The sequence below is a fragment of the Ursus americanus genome, chromosome 6, assembly GCF_024610735.1.
Source record: "Ursus americanus isolate L20-20 chromosome 6, mUrsAme1.1.p, whole genome shotgun sequence".
In the NCBI taxonomy this organism is placed as follows: domain Eukaryota; kingdom Metazoa; phylum Chordata; class Mammalia; order Carnivora; family Ursidae; genus Ursus; species Ursus americanus.
In genome coordinates, this window is record NC_142132.1 from 46,926,866 (window position 1) to 46,942,369 (window position 15,504).

Here is a 15,504-nt window from a genome sequence, read left to right on the forward strand (position 1 = left end):
AAAAGGACTCCACAAAAGCAGCAGTGGGTTTTCTTCCCAGCAGCACATAAGCCCAGGCACAGCTGAGCGGGGGCTGCAGGAATCAGCCCCTCCCAAGGGCTGAGGGACAGTGTCCCTTCTGAGGAGCCGTGAGGGAGGGACGAGGACAAGGGGCAGAGGGGCTGTGTCCCTTCTGAGGAGCCGTGAGGGAGGGACGAGGACAAGGGGAGAAGCTGAAGAAGGGACAGCTGTCAGGCCTCGGAGGCAGAACTTCCTAGTGGTGAAAGATTGGGGGGGGACAGAGCCCTTTCCGCAGAAGGTGTGGTATGCCTGCTGGGCAGTGCGGCCCCCACCCCGGAACAGCACCTTGTCCAGCCCAGGCACGGACCCGGAGTGCGAGCCCTTCATCCCACTCCCAGCCTTGCATGCCTGCATCCTTACACGTGTCAGGGGTCTGGGGGGAGAGGGGTGCTGGAAGCTTGGCCCAGGGGCTGTGGGGTCACCCATGGCCTCTGAGTGAACCCAACCTATTTCCTGTGTCTCAGGAGCTGGAAACTCACGTGTGCCTAAGTGGGGATGTCGAGGTTGGTGGCCTGGCCCAGGGAGGGAGAAAAGGCTTGAACAAAGGCCCTTAGCCCCCAACCCTGCCCCTCCTGATTTCCTAGGGCATAGGCAGCCCCAGCACCCCAGGTCTCTCTCAAGGCTGCTGGGCAAACAGGCACCTCAGAAAGCAGAGAGGCCAGAATGTCCAGAAGACTCCTCCAGACGGGAGGTAGTTTGGGACTGACTGGGGCTGGGCCCTGCCTGAGATCACTCCAGGGACAGGGACAGAGCTGGGAGCCAGGTCTCCCGTGTGCACCGTGGGTAGCCTCAGAACCTCCCTGGGCGCCATGCTGGGATGGGTCTGACCCTGAGGGCAGGGGCTCACTTTGGCCACACCCCGGCTGCCCAGTGCAGGGCACTGATGACTTATCCATATTATTCTAATCAAACAGGCCCTGATGGGGTCGTCTGTGGGCCCAGCTTGATGCTTCGCCTGGAGGGATTCTGTCAGGGTCTGAAGGCCTAAGGTCTGTGGGCCTGAGGTGAGCACGGTGAAAGGCAGAAGCCAGACTCCAGCCTGGTGCGTAGCAAGGGACAAGTTACCAGGAAGTTACTAAGACAGCCACGGGGCAATAGTGAGTTTTCTGACCTTGGGGGCATGCAAGCTAAGGCCGGGGACACACTGCCCTAGGTGGCATTCTGGGACTCTGGCCTGTCCAGGGTCCATATCCAATTGTGGGTGGCAGGATGGTTGGCCCATGTCACCAGCTCAGCCACTGGCCCCCCCACCTCTATCCCTTTCTTGAATAGGAATTTCCTGGCTATAACAGATAGCCTTGGGCTCATGAGCCTGTGGGACTATTCCAGGCTGAATACCCCCAAATCCTACTGCAACAGAAGCAAGGTCTGACAATGCTCTGTGTGGCCTGGGTGCCAGCTCTCTGTGCCCCTCATCCTGGGCACCTGGTGGGTTCAGCCGTCAGCCCATCTGGGGAAAGTATGCCTAGGCTTGCCCAGAGCCCAGGGTAGCCTGTGGGGTCAGCCGCACCCTGATGGGCATCCAATGGCTGCCTCCTTCCTGGGCTTCTGCTTAGCCTGGATCCCTGGTCCACCCTGAGACGTTGCCTGATGCTGGCTTGGCAGGGAGCATCTCCAGGGCCGGGGGTGGGTTTTGTACTGAGCCCAGGCCTGGAACAGACTTGGCTGCCAGGAAATGTTTGTCAAAAGAAGGAGAAAGAGAAGGAGCAGGGAGGAAGGGGGCAAACAGGCACATGAACCCAGGTGGGCTTTCAGAGGCATGGCCCCCATGGGCCCCCACAGCCCTCCTGCTCCTCTAGGTCCCAGGGGCACTGTGTCTTCTATAGCTAAGACATGCCGAGCCGGCTGGGTAAACCTGGAGGAGGCCCACTTCCCCTGGGGCTCTCCACCCAGCGGGCCTCAGAGAAGGCCCTGAAGTCCCCAGGGTTCAGCGCCTCTGCACTCTGCCTACATCCGCTCTGGCTCCCACCACTCCGGAGGAAGGGGACCCTCCCCCAGCTGCTCAGTCTGTGAGAGACTGGGCACCATCTCTGAACCTTGCCCTGCGGGTGCTGGCAGTGCCGTGGGACATGGCTGCTTCACGACGGGAGCCAAGGGTCTACGCAACAAAAGGTGATCCTGCCCATCCAACAGGAAGAAAATATGTCACGGGGGGGGGGGGGGGTTCCAAAGAAGTTCCAGAAGATCTGTGCTCTGATGACCCTACGCCTTGCCCAGCCCAGCCCAGGTCCTGGCACACAGCAGGTGCTCACCACCTGTCTGTTGAATTAATCAGTGGCCCGCTGGATGCATATGGGAAGGCCTGACTTGGGCTTTCCTGCTGAGGGGCCAGCGCTCCACACACGCTCCAGGGGATATGACAGATGGTGGGTGCGTATGCGCCTGCCCCTCTGTGAGGCTGGGGCTCTGCCCTTTTGAGCTCTTCCTGGTCAGAGGACATTTCGGGGCCGGGAGGGTTCCCTGTAGTCAGCAAGGCCAATACTTTTTCTGCACAGATGGAGGGAGGAGAGGTCCAAGGAGGGCAGGAGATCAGAAGCAGGGCCATTCCCCAGGCCAGGCCTTCCCACACCAAACCTAGAGGCCCAAGAATTCCAGGGCTGCCCCCTCTGTCCCCAGTGATCCTTATGTCCACCGCCCACGCCAGTGAGGCCCCCTCCCCTGGCTCCCTGTCTCAGCCTCCTGGCTGCAGCCGGCCTGAACTGCTTACTTAGACAAACAGGGAAAGCGGCCACGTGACTGGCTAAGGTTTCCTGGACCAGAGACGGACACACACACACACACACACACACACACACACAACCACTCACAGTGGGTCAGGTGGTCATGTGGCCCAGCAGGGCAGGGACTGGGTCAGCTCAGGTTCCCATGTCTCTGAAGGACAAGTGACTGGGCCTGCCTTTCTTCACCCAGAAGAATGCCTTCTCCAAACACTTGTTTTCTGCTTCCTGGACGCGCCGGGGCCATGCTGGATGGGAAGAGAGCGGAGTGGGGGGAGGAGGGGGGGAAGGAGGGGGAGGAGCCTGCACCCAGCCCGCTGGCCTCTGTTGGGTGTTTTCCTTCCGCCCTCCCCACCCAGAGGGCAGCTGCCTGCTGGGAAACTGTGGCCGCCCAGCCCGGGAGAATCCCAAAGCCCAGCGTTTGGATGTGGGGCAGGAGGGGAGCCGAGGCTCTGGGAGGAGTCTCGGAGTGAGTCAGCGGCAGACCTGTCAAGGCCTTGTACCAGAGCAGGGGTTTTGCAGCAGGGCTCCATGGCCGGCCCTCAGGGCATCCAGGGAAGAGAAAGGCTGGGAGAAGGGGATCTCTAGTCTGAATTGGCAGAAGCAGCTCGGCCTTTGGTCAGCTGTTCGGGAAATGTCAGTGGGCCAGGGTCTTGAGGGCTCTTCCAACGTTGAGGTTCTGTGTCTCGGACACTTCCCTAGAATGGCAGGCTTGTCCCCACAGCCCCCCAGGGAGAAGGGGGGGGCACATCTCTTGACAGGCAGGGCTGAGATCGGCTGGGGGGGAAATGCCACCAGCCCCCTGCCCTGGCCTCAGGCCTGACCCCCATCAGTCCAGCAGCACAGAAACCCACCTCCCAGACACCTCAGGAAGGCGACAAAGAGACAAGGGGAGGGGCTGGGAGCTCTCAGATAGAAGCCACTTCCGGCCAGGCCTGGCTAAGTCCTTAGGCCTGTGCTGTATCACCGAATCCTCACAGCCACTCCACTAGGTAGGTGATGCTGGACCCCATGTGACAGATGAGCGCTCAGTATCCTGAAGGTCATGGAGTTAATATGGGGTGGGCCAGGATCTGCCCCCTGAGCCCGCTAGGAGTGTCTGTGTTCTTACCAGAACCCGAGGTCCCCAGGACCCGGCCCGGAGCACTGGGCTGGGCCATCCTCTACAAAGCCCTTGACAAGGTTTCTGAGGGGGCCAGGCCTGGGGTCCCCAGGGATGCACACCCCCACTGTCCCAGGAAGCTTCTGTGAGGGTCCCCAGAGTGCAGGGACCAGGAGGAAGACAGTGTGGGAGGGGGTGAGGAAAGGCACAAGGGAAGATAGAGAGAGCTGGTGGGGTAGGGGAGCGTGGAGAGAGACAGCAGAAACACAGACAGAGAGAAAGAGCAAGAGAGGAGTGGTTGGAGAAACAGAGAAGGGGGCCAGGAGAGCTGACAGCAGGAAGGAGGGCAGGCTGGAGGGAGGCCGAGGGGAGGAGGGGAGGAGGGCAGACACAGCCAGAAAGAGTGGAGGGGAAGAAGGGAAGGGAGGAGCAAGCAAGGGGAAGGAGGTGATGTGGGGAATAACCCAGAAGCAAGGGGCAGGGACGGAGAGGTAGGAGTGAGAAGCAGAAAGACCGAAAGGGAGCCTGGGTCAGGGAGGGAGAGGGCCCTGGAAAACCGAGAGGCAGAGGGAACGCACACCCGCCCACCGAACATTAAATACCTAACAGGAGATGACAAATCAAATGGGAATTACTGCGGTAAAAACATAATTAGAAACTTGATTGAAGTTAAACAGAATTTACATAACACTGCAAATTAACTTTACACGGAAACTATTCACTGGGAAGGCAATGAAAAGGCATTTCATTAGTAATCTATATTTAAACAATAGGCACAATGGAGCCTTCTGATGAGGAACTTGGTGCCTTCAACCAGAGTGAGTGCCAAAGGCTGCTGGGGGACAGAAGGCAGTGGGCGCTCCAAGAGGAAGTGGGCATGGGCCAGGACCTTGTCCCTGCACCTGCTCATGGCGGGGGGGGGGGGGGGGGGGGCTGGGTGGACGCAGGGGGCCAGAGCAGATTCTGGTATAGGTTCTGCCCGTGGTTTGCTGTGTGGCCCCGGGCAAGTATCTTCCCTTCTCTGGGCCTCTATTTCCTCATCTGCAAAATGAGGACTTGGACGAGGAGGCTTAGGGGAGAGTGCCCGCAAGTCGGGACTCGGCATTCAGGTGGGCTCGGTGCAGAGCTCTGCCCTGTCACTTTGTAGCTGTGACAGCACGCAAGCGTCTTCCTCTCCAGCCCTGCTTTACCCATCTGTTCAATGGAGATAAGTCCACTCCCACCCGACATCACCCCGGCAGTGGAAGGATTTAGGGAGAGATTGGGTGGGGACGGGCTTAAAGAAAAGCGAGTCTAAAGGCACAGGATTACTTGTCCCATCCGCCCAGCACGCTAATTAGATTACCCACAGCCTCCTGCCACAGAGCCGTGCATCATCAGAGCGGCTTCCCGTGGCTCCCCAGTCCCCAGTGCAAGGTCAGAGGTGCATCTCCTAGAGGGACTGGGGGGCTACCAAGTCCCTGCCTGGCTCCATCCTAATCTCAGAGGAGAAGTCTCCCAAGCCTTGGCCACATCCCAGTCCTATGAGGCTGTGAGCTTAGGCAGATGTGCGGGACCGTGCCCCCGGAGCCCCCCAGCTGGCGGCACGCTCACCCTACCTCCCGTCCCACTCATGTGCCCAACGCGCCTGCCCTGCCGCCCCCCCCCCGCCCCCCCCCCCCGGCAGTGGCTCCACTCTGCAGAGCCGTGGGCATCTCTGACAGAGCCGTGGGCATCTCTCTGCTGACAGCTGAGTGCTGAGTGCGAAGCCCTGGAGACTCACAAAGCAGGATGCCTCCCCCCCCCCCAAACTCGCACACAATTGCCCACCAAAGGCAGCAAGCTCCTCTACTCTAACTGGTGAGCGTGAGCGGGCAGCTCTGACACACACTCATAGTCCAGGAAGTTTCTACAGTTTCTTTCAAGATAAAGGATCCAGCAGTGCTTAGAGATTCAATGGGAAGCTGCTGGGTGCCCTTCCCCCTGCAGGCAGCTCAGAGCTGCTGCCTTGAGCCCTGTGTTTTCAGACAAGTGCTCCAGGCAAGGGGGAGGTCCCCTGAGCCCAAGAACCTTAAAGAGGAGGTGGGAGGTCAGGACAGGTGGAAACTTCTTAGCAGAAAGTGCAAAGACATCAGGGCAAGAGACTCTCTGAGCCCAGAGAGTGCTGGCCCAGGTGACACAGAGGGCCCCTGGACGTGGGCTCACGCTCAGCCCAGACACCCATGGGCCCTGCCCCTGTGCGGCCGGGTGTGGAGGGGGAAGGTACTCTGGTTTCTCCTCCCTCTCTTCCATCCCTCTCCAAATATGGCTCATTTACTGAGGTCTCTGAGCCTTTCCTATGCTGTTCCCTCTTCCTGGAGTGTCCTTTCCCTGCTTTGCCAGCAACATTCTCCTCGTCGATTGAGAGCCTGCTCTCTCCGTTCTCCTGCACCTTCTCTGTCTCCTTTGCTGCCCCCACCCTGTCTTCTCTCCCTCCAAGGGCTGGATGCCCATGACTCAGACTCAGGCTTTTGATCGGCTCCTTCTCCCTTTGCTCCTGACATGACCTCATCAGCCTCACGGCTTGCAACCTCATCGCTGCACAACAGCTCCCACACTTCTATCTCCAGTCAGGCCCTCTCTGCCTCCCAGACTCCTATACTCAGCTGCCGGCTCAAGCTTTCCACTTGGGCGTCTCGAAGGCATCTCCAAGTTCATGTGTCTAAGACACACTCCTCAGTTTCCTTTGGCCCTCCCCCACCGTCATTCCTGGCTGAGTAAATGACCGGCTCTGTTCTACCGGTGGCTCCTGTCTCAAACCCGAGAGCCTTCCTTGACTGTCCCCGTCTTCTCTCCTCCAGCACCTCTAATCCACACGCACGCCTGTCTGCAAGGTCTCTGGAGTAATTCAGACTCCCGTGGTCCGCCGCCCCTTCCTGTGTTGGCCCTAGACCCAGCCGCCACTGGCTCTACATGGATCCCGGCCACCTCCCTGCTCCACCCTTGCCTGCCTCCATGAGTGGGTCCCCCAGAATCTCTCTGATTTCCCAGCCCCACACTTCGCTGCAGCCACATGGCATCCCTGTTTATGTCTCTGTTCAAATGCTGCCTTGTCAGAGGCCTTTTGTGACCATCCTTTGTCCAAGGATGTCCACTTCACCCTACCCCTCCAGCAGACTCTGTTCCTTTACTCAGCTAACTTCCCTTCTTAGAACTCAGCATCACCTGACATATTATATGTCACATTTTAGGTATTTACTGTCCATGCCTCTTCATGAGAAAGTAAACACCATGAGGAAAGGAGGTTTTGTTCATTTTATTTCCTGCTGGGTCTCCAAAACATCAAGCAGTTCCCTACACAGGGACTTTCTTAATGAACATTTGGGATATGAATAAAGGAATGATGCCACTTCCTCCGGGAAGCCTTCCCTGAATGCCTGGCTGCAGAACGAGCACATGGCCTCTCCTCCTCCCTTCCCCATGTAGCCACAGACACGACGTCAGTCTTAAGCACTGAACTTATGGAGGTGGGCCTGCCTCCATTGCAAACTGCAGCATCTCAGGGCAGGGCTGGATCTGATCCATCTTCTAAACGCAGCCCTTAGTGCAGGCCTGGCTTGGGGTGAGAGTCAGCGAGTACTGGGTGTGTGAGCAGATGGCTAAATGGATGGCTGGAAGGTAGGTGGACGGACAGATGAGTGGATGGATGGATGGATGGATAGAGGAGCCATGGGAGGGTGGTTTGGTGGGAGGATGGACGGATGGAAAGATGGCTATGTGAGAGGTTGGGTGACGGGTGTACAGAGGGATAGGGGGATGGGTCCCAGCACGGTCACACAATAAACACTGGTGGAAGCTTGGGCTCAACAGCCAGACTTCTATGGGGCGAGTGGGCCAGACCAGAGCAGCGTAGTACAAGTCAAAATATAGAAACGGGTAACAGCAGACAGGATAGAGCTGAGCCTCCATGGTGCGAGCAGAGCTCCCTGTGTGACCCCTGGCAGGACCGCTCATTTCCCTGTGCCTTGGTCTTGCAGTGTAAAAATGCAGATAATCATTCCCGCCCAGCGCCATCAGGGAAATCGCTTTGAAGTTTCAAATACTGCCACAAAGGAGACCACGGCCACATTTCCAACGACTCACATGTCTGGCCAGTTCTACCTTGGAAAACCCTCTCTTCTCAAGCCCCGTCTGGTCCTGTTGACATGTGGCCGTAAGGCTCCATGCACAAGGGCCAGGACCCCCCGCCATGCCCACGGAGTTCAAACGGAACCAGGCTGCTAAGACAGATTAACTCCAAACAACAGTCAGGCCCAACTGATTCACGGAATCCTCAAGAACTGGAGCAAACGGTGACCCATTTTCGAGATGGACAAACTGAAGCCCAGCGGCATTTGGTAGAGGACACACACGAGGAGTTACAGAAGCCCGGGAGCCTGGGTCAAGGGCTGCAGGCGGACACCGATGACCCTCAGCTCGGCCAGCCCCGTGGTGACCTGGCTGCCTGACCGTGCCCCTGGCCAGGCAGGTGAAGGCGGCTGTGGAGCGTGCATGCAGCAGGGGTCTGCTGTTACCTTTCTAGGTCTGGTAGCTGAGTGACGGACCGCGGCTCTCTTCCTCACACCCCCTCACAGCATCGGTCTGCCACCCACCGGCTCCTCCTCCTCGTCCTGGGTACGCAGGAATAGAGACAGGACATGTGTGAACAGACAGGGACACAGACCGCAGTCCACTTCCCCCCCATCTCGGTCCCCCATGGCCAGGCTAATCTCAGCGGCCTCTTGGGCCACTGACGCACACCCCGGGATGCCTGATTTATCCGGGGCTCTGTCTCCCCCGCCCCGCGGCAGGAGCCAGCCAACTCCTCCTAGTGGGAATCTTTAAGACTAAAAAACATATTTAAGTTTTGTTTCTTCTGGGGCTCGGGGGCCTTGTGTTGTTGTCTTTTTCTTCCTGGTGAGAAAAGCAGAAAGCCATGGCCTTCCTGTGCGGCCCCCAGGCAGGGTGACAGGGAGAAGCTGTTGGGGTATTTTTAGCCGGCTACAGGCCCCCACAGCGTCTCCTCTCTGCTGTGCCTGGCTCCGGGGAATTATCTCACGGGGCCGGCCGGCAGCCACTTCTAAAGCCACTCTCTGACCCCTGCCTGAATTCCTCCCTCATTATGAACTGCTCACCGGATCTCTGACCAACCCTTGGAGCCATTTTACGTGTGCCTGCCTCTTCAGAAAACCAGCTCACTCCCTGCCCTGGCTGATTCTTGGTCCCAGCTGAGTCCTATCTGTACAGTGGTTTAATTAACGTATATATTATTGACTTAATTAATATTTACCTTTACTTCAAGTCACCCTTTTTTTTTTTTTTGCTTCAATAAATCTGGCCTTGTCCAAACTGATCATATCCATGACATAACCCATCTGGTCTGCTCGTTATATATCGCCAATATGCTGTAATGAGCATACGACCGATGAAAGAAAAGTGTACGTCTTTCATTAACTACCTAATTCCGGGATCTTGTCACAGGCGACCGGAGTCACACGGGCCAAGCTTTGACAAACTCACTGTTGTTTATCAGCCCTCTCCTTGTACAGAAAGAGAAAGAGTCATGGGGAGGGGTAGCTGGCTCACAGGGCTCCAGAAGCCACTAGCAAACGAGGCCCGGGGAGGTAATAAAGCGGTCAGTCAGGATGTGCTAGAAACTTAATACTGTCCTTTCTTCCCAGCACTAGGTGAGACCATTTCTTTCCCCGTACGTGAACTTGGCTGTGAGAATCTTGGTAGGTGGGCACGAGGCCTTGTGAGGAATGTGTCCCGAGGATGGGGTGTCCCAGTGGCGGGCTGCAGGCCACGCTCGAGGACCAGGGTCCAAGACGGCATCTTTTCCCAGCATTCTCTGAGGCCTCTGGTCCACATCTGCCCCTTGCCCCAGGCTCCCTCAGGCCAGAGGTGGTCAGCAGGGGCTAGAAGCATAATCCCCTCTCTGGTTAGATTTGAAAGGACAGAATACACAGCAACCAACCCCCCCCCCCCCCCCGCCGCGCCCCGGCCCCGGGATCCTGTGGCTCTGGGTGTCCATTCTGGGCCTGAGTGTCCCCAGGTATGCCTTGAGGGGTAGAGCCTGAGGACCCCAGAGGCCTTGTCTTGTGGTTCTTGGACCTCACCGAGCCCCTCCGCCCTTTCCCACTCTGCCCGCAGGTTGGAGACCCTGACTGGGCCCCCAGCCCAGTGCCCTGGTGCCTACCCCTCCCGCTGAGAACAGGATGTGGGTGTCAGGAGGTGAAGGAGAGTGTGGGGTCGGGGTGGGGAGTGGCCTCGGGACTGACTTCCTGAAGCCCGATCGGTTTACCACAGTCAGTTGGGCCCAGGACCGCACAGCTGTGAGTTATAAATGTCCCTGTCAGAGCCCGGGCCGAGAGGCCCTGCTGCTGGTGGAGGGGCTAGGGTCCACAGTGCCCACGCCTCCAGGGGCCTCCCCAGGTGAGGGCCCATCCTCCAGGAGGCCCTCCGCAAGTGTCCAGCCCTCGTGACCTCTGGGCTCTCTTGACTCCAGCCTCTACGATGCCTGAGGAGACAGGGGTCTAAGACCACCTCCCCCTGCCCACTCTTTGCCCTTCCAGGTGTGAATCTGTGGTTCCAGCTACCTCGAGAGCTCTCAGAGGGCAGGCACCAGCCTGGGCCTCTACCCAGCACAAAACCCGGAGCTTGGCACACAGCCAGCCACCCTGGTGACAGCCTCAGAAGCAACCGTTCCTACTCAGCAACCTGCTTCCCACGACCCCAACCACCGCTTGTGCCTGCCCACTGGGGCCCACGCAGTGCAGAAAGGGCCGCGGGAGGGAAGGGGAGGGGAGGGGAGGGGAGGGGAGGGGAGGGGACCGGGCTCTGGCCTACAGCGCAGGGGCACTCGCCCCACGGGCACACGGCTCTGTGCCCTGCATATCCAGGGGCTCCTCGAGGGTCCCATTCTCCCTGCTTTCTGTCCTTTAGGCTCCCTCAACCTGGGGCGTGCGGTGTGGATTGCAGTCTGGGGTGCTCAGGGCTTACAGGGTGAGAAGGTAGGTCCCTCCAGCCCTGAGGCCTGGGCCATCTTCCCACGGGGGCCGCGAGGTGGGCTGCACAGGGCTGGGCTTCAGAAATACAGTAAAGACAACAGGAATAAGCAGGGGGGGCGGACTGGGCTCGCAGGGCCTGAAGCGTATACTATTTTGGGGTCCTCTTCAGAAATATATATAGAATGCCAAATACATATTTAAAAAGAGGAAAGAAACAACACCACATTCCCAGAGCCTCAGGAGTCCGGGCCCCTCTAAACCATTTAGCAGAGATGCTCACACAGAAATGTTCCCGAAGCAACCTGCTGCCCGCCCCACCTAGAACACTCCATAGCTGCCCGCAAAACTCCCACTTTGACCGGGGCGGTGCAGGGGTGGGGCCCGGGGGCTGGAGCTTCACGAGTTCCCCAGCGAGTCGGCCTGCGATCAGTAACAGTGAGGCAACTGCCAACGGTCGTGATACCTAACATTAAAGGACCTTGCTCTGGTACCGTTCTAAGTACTTTACGTGAATTAACTCATTTAATCTCACCACAGCCTCCAAGGTAGGTTACTCTACTATTCTAACAGACAAGGACACAGCCACAGCAAGGTTCAGAAACCAGCCCGAGGTCACACAGATAGGATGTGAACCCCGACGGCCTGGCGTCGGTGCAGGGATGAGTCCTCAACCACTGCGCTCGGGTCCTGCTCTGGAGGGCCCGGGAGATTTTTCTCTGACTCAGGCTCCGACAGCAGCGGTGACCAAGGGTGGACAGTGCATGAAGTCCCTTCTGATTAAACCGTTCATTCATTCCGCACCAATCCTTACTTGCCAGAGCCAACTTCTTGATGGTAAACAGGAGCCCCGTACTTCCTCGCTCTGCTCAAGGCATGCTGGGGTCCTCTCTGTGGGCAGCAGTGGGCACCCCATTGACTCCCTGGGGCCAGGGAGGTATCCCAGAGATGAGTTGGGCCCACCCAAAGAGATCCCCTGTCGGGAGTGAGGAGTGGGGTTTGCTGAAGGTCACGTAGCACGCTGTCCAACTCTCTTATTTTACAGACACAAGCAACGTGGCTTCCCCAGGGCCACCCAGGGAGCAGTGACCCCACATGAGGCCTAAGGCTGATCTCTGTAGGGGTGAGGCAGGTCGCCAGCAGCCCCGGGGGCGGTCAAGGCCCGGTGCTAGTGGGACCGGCTGGCCAGGCTGCCGCAGAGGGAGGACACAACCCTGCCTTTTGGCCTCCTTGGAGCAGGCCTTTGTTTTCTCTGTTTTCCATCTGCCCGCGCCCCCCAGCCTTCCAGGCTTCCCCTGATTGTGTGCAGGGCGATAAAAAGGCAGATGAGCGGGAGATCTCTGGCGGCAGTAACCTCACATAGACACCGTGGCGGCGGCGAATGGCTAAGGGGGGGCCTGAGCGGGTGACCGGGCTCACCACCAGCTGTGAGGAGTGCTTCTCTGAGGGACACTTGGCACATGGCCCTCAGAACCCTTTCGGTAGCCCTGGGAGGAAAACACAACCGTCTCCCACTTTACAGGGGGCGAGACTGAGTCTCCAGAGAGCAGTGGCCAGGATTGGGTCTCTGGTCTCCGAGATTTCCAGCAGGCCGTGCCAGCCGTGGTCCTGACCTCTCTGGCCACCCACAGCACACCTGGCCTCGTCATCATTCCGCCTCTATATCTAGAACGGGCCATTTTCAGACTCTCCAGGAAGAAAGAGAGCAGAAGGTCAGCCAGGGTCTCGCCCACCAAGGCCCGGGGAGTTGGCTTGCCAGGAAGTCCCCTCGAAGTCACTCACCCACAGTGACTGGTCGCTCTGTGCGAGACAGAGGAGAGTCCGACTTCCCGCCTCCCTGAAACAGTCCTTTTAGACTGCTTCTGGGGGCAAATGATTCCTCTGTGGTGGGCTAATTCCTACCGACAGCAGTGAAAAGAGCATGATCCTGGGACACTGTTGGCCTGGGTGTGGGACGGGGCAGTGGTGGCCTGCAGGCCAGGGACTGGGCAACCCTGACCTCGGGTCCCCGCCACCGACCCTGGCCTCCTGACCTGGTGTTCTCAGAGCCTCCCCGAGCATGTCCCCAACTTCAGTTACAAGATACTTTAACCACATCCGTGTTCCACTTAAATTATTTATGTTTTGTTATTGAAATCACTTTTGACATACCCTCTTTCAAAGCAATACTGTGTGAAATCATGGGTTTGCTATATTAATTATATTTTCTCTGATTCCCATAAAGATAAGTACATAATATTAAGATCTGAAATTCAGACACTCACACAGGCCCTGGTAGCCCACAGTGCTTGAGACCCGATGCTGTGTGCAGGCAGATCCTGGAGAAACTGGCCAAGACTTGGGGGGCAAGCCTCTGGAGGTGTGCTCAGGGGGCTGTGGGAGCAGGGCCCTGCGCTGGATGGGGAAGTGGGAGGAGGTGTAAGTTTCCAGAAGGGTACACAGAAGGGTTGGTTTGGCTCAGACCAGACTACATCTTCTCTCTGTGGGGGCTGGAGTTTGGTCCAGATATTTCTCAGCTGCAGAAAAAGCCATCTCCTTGCAAATTCCTCCTGACTCGAGCCCAATACAGACAGATAGATGAACACCGGAAAGGGAGTGCAAACACGTGGAGCAGGGGTCTGTCTCTACTACTGCTTTACTGGGGGATGCTAGACCTCTCTGGGCCTCAATGTCTTCCTCTGTACAGAAACAGTGAATGAGCCAAAAAGGTTCCTCTCGGCCTCTCTGAACTGTGGTGATGTGTGGAGCTCCTGGTGACCTCCTGGTCCCAGACAGACCTTCTCACCATCTCCAGAGACCTCCCATGACCCATCCCTCCCACACCTGATCAGGGGCCTCAAGTGACTTCTGGGGTGCCAAGGGGAGACAGGGCCATCCTGTGTGACAGCTACAAAATGAGATAATCAGCTAATCACCAGCAAATTAGCATCCCATCTTTACATAGAACAAATATAGTATTTACGTAAAAGTTGTTAGGAGTTTCTCTCTTTTTAATTAGCAGAAATAAATGCAAAATAAATGGTAATTAGGCAGCTGATGGATTTGGTAGTACAATTATGCCTGCAGCCGTGCCCCAGTCCTTAAGCGTTGCGCGCTCCGAGGAATCAGAGGGGCCTATTTATATAGTTTATTTATAAAACAACGTTAGCAGGAACAGAGGGACAAGGCCTGGGCACTGCTGGGGGGGCTGTTCTTGGCTGCAGGGGCAGAGTGCTGGGAAGAGAGGAGCTTCGGTGTCCAAGGAATGGAGGGGTGCTTAGTGCTCAGTGCTGGGCTCTGGAAGTGCACACCAAGGCCCCCACGTGTCTATTTCAGGCCCTGCATGTGTCACTGGGAATGGCCTCCCTGACAGGAAGTAGGCTGGAGCTGTGTGGAGGGGCTGGGAACAGCTGTTCTGTGCACTCTTGTCTCTTTCCCTCCCCTGGTCCCTACTTCTCTCTTCTTTGCTGGCCCTGTTCCTTCACTAAGCATTCTCTGTCCTACACCCAGTGGCATAGTCTTCTAGAGTATTCCCCGTTTCCTCCAGAAACTCGGGAGAAACAGGTGCAGAATAAAGTTCCCAAACACTGGGGTTACATTTCAGACCAGTGGAGACCCCAGTGGGGGTACAGAGGCAGGAGTCCTGAGAGGAGGCAGCCCAGAGCAAGAGATAAGAGCTGGGTTTTGAAGGATGCATAGGAGTTTTCTGAGAAGGTGGGAAGTAACAAAAGGAGCTGCTTGTGCACAGACAGGGAGGTGGGAAATAGCATCCTGTGACTGTAGGAAAGAGTGTATCAGGGGTGTGGAGGGTGGAAAACTAAGCAGGGCCTCATTGCAGTGGGTCCTGGATGCCAGGCTACGTAAGGGTTTGGACTTGATCCGAGACGTCTGAATGGAGAGAGTGGGGTGGCCCCTTCCCACTCACAGCTCATTTCTTGGCTTCCCCTCCCCCACCCCCAGAGCTAGGGAGAGGGGGAGGGGCCACAGGCCATTAGAAGCAGCCGGCTCAGCTCAGCTGCGAGAGCTCAGAGCAGGAGGCTAACCTGATTATAAGGGACTGGAGGTTTGTCTGCAGGGAGGAGGGTGGGTGACTGCTCCCAGAGCGAAGGGAAGGGGGACCACTGGGCCACTCTTGGGTCTCCTGAGCCAGGGCCCCGTCTGTCCTAGAACAGAGTGCCCTGCCCTGCCCCCTAACCCTGACTGCTAGGGTGGCCTCACCAAGCCCCAGGGGAGGGGCGACAGCACTGCCAGAGGCCCCACCCCCTCCCAGACTCAAATCCTGCTCTGCGGCCTTGCGCTGTGACCTTGAGGAGTCACTCCCAACTCCAGGCCACACATTCTTGTCTCCAAAACAAAGGCCGGTACTAGAATGGGGGACAGGCAGTGACCAAGTCGGCCCACAGTCCCATCCCACATAGTTTGATGTGCCCGGGGCTTATTAAAGCCTACGTGCTTTTAGGGATTTAGGGGAGGCAGGCAACGGCATCTGCCGCTGTCCCCGCTGCTCCGTCCTGCCCTGCCCCAGCCCAGTGCCCAGACTTGTGCGGCATGCTGCAGAGAACTGAACTGAGACCCTTGCAGGCTGACCACCTACGGCCCTTCCAGCTGACAACCTGGGCTCCACAGTCAGAAAGCCAAGGAG

At 57.6% G+C, this 15,504-nt stretch overlaps 1 protein-coding gene across 10 annotated transcripts in view; it reads right to left on the bottom strand.

The window, feature by feature from the left end:
- The window catches only part of ZMIZ1 (zinc finger MIZ-type containing 1), a 234,424-nt gene that overhangs the window by 158,989 nt on the left and 59,931 nt on the right, over positions 1-15,504 (bottom strand). For 6 of the 10 annotated variants that reach the window (XM_045783347.2, XM_045783342.2, XM_045783339.2 and 3 more), the window contains exon 3: positions 8,412-8,507. The exons of 3 other annotated variants lie outside the window; for them this stretch is intronic. The gene's annotated coding sequence lies outside the window, so the exon portion shown is untranslated. Of the gene's footprint in view, positions 1-2,867; positions 4,220-8,411; positions 8,508-15,504 lie in introns of those variants that run through there. One more of the 10 variants, XM_045783340.2, reaches the window with a different exon arrangement.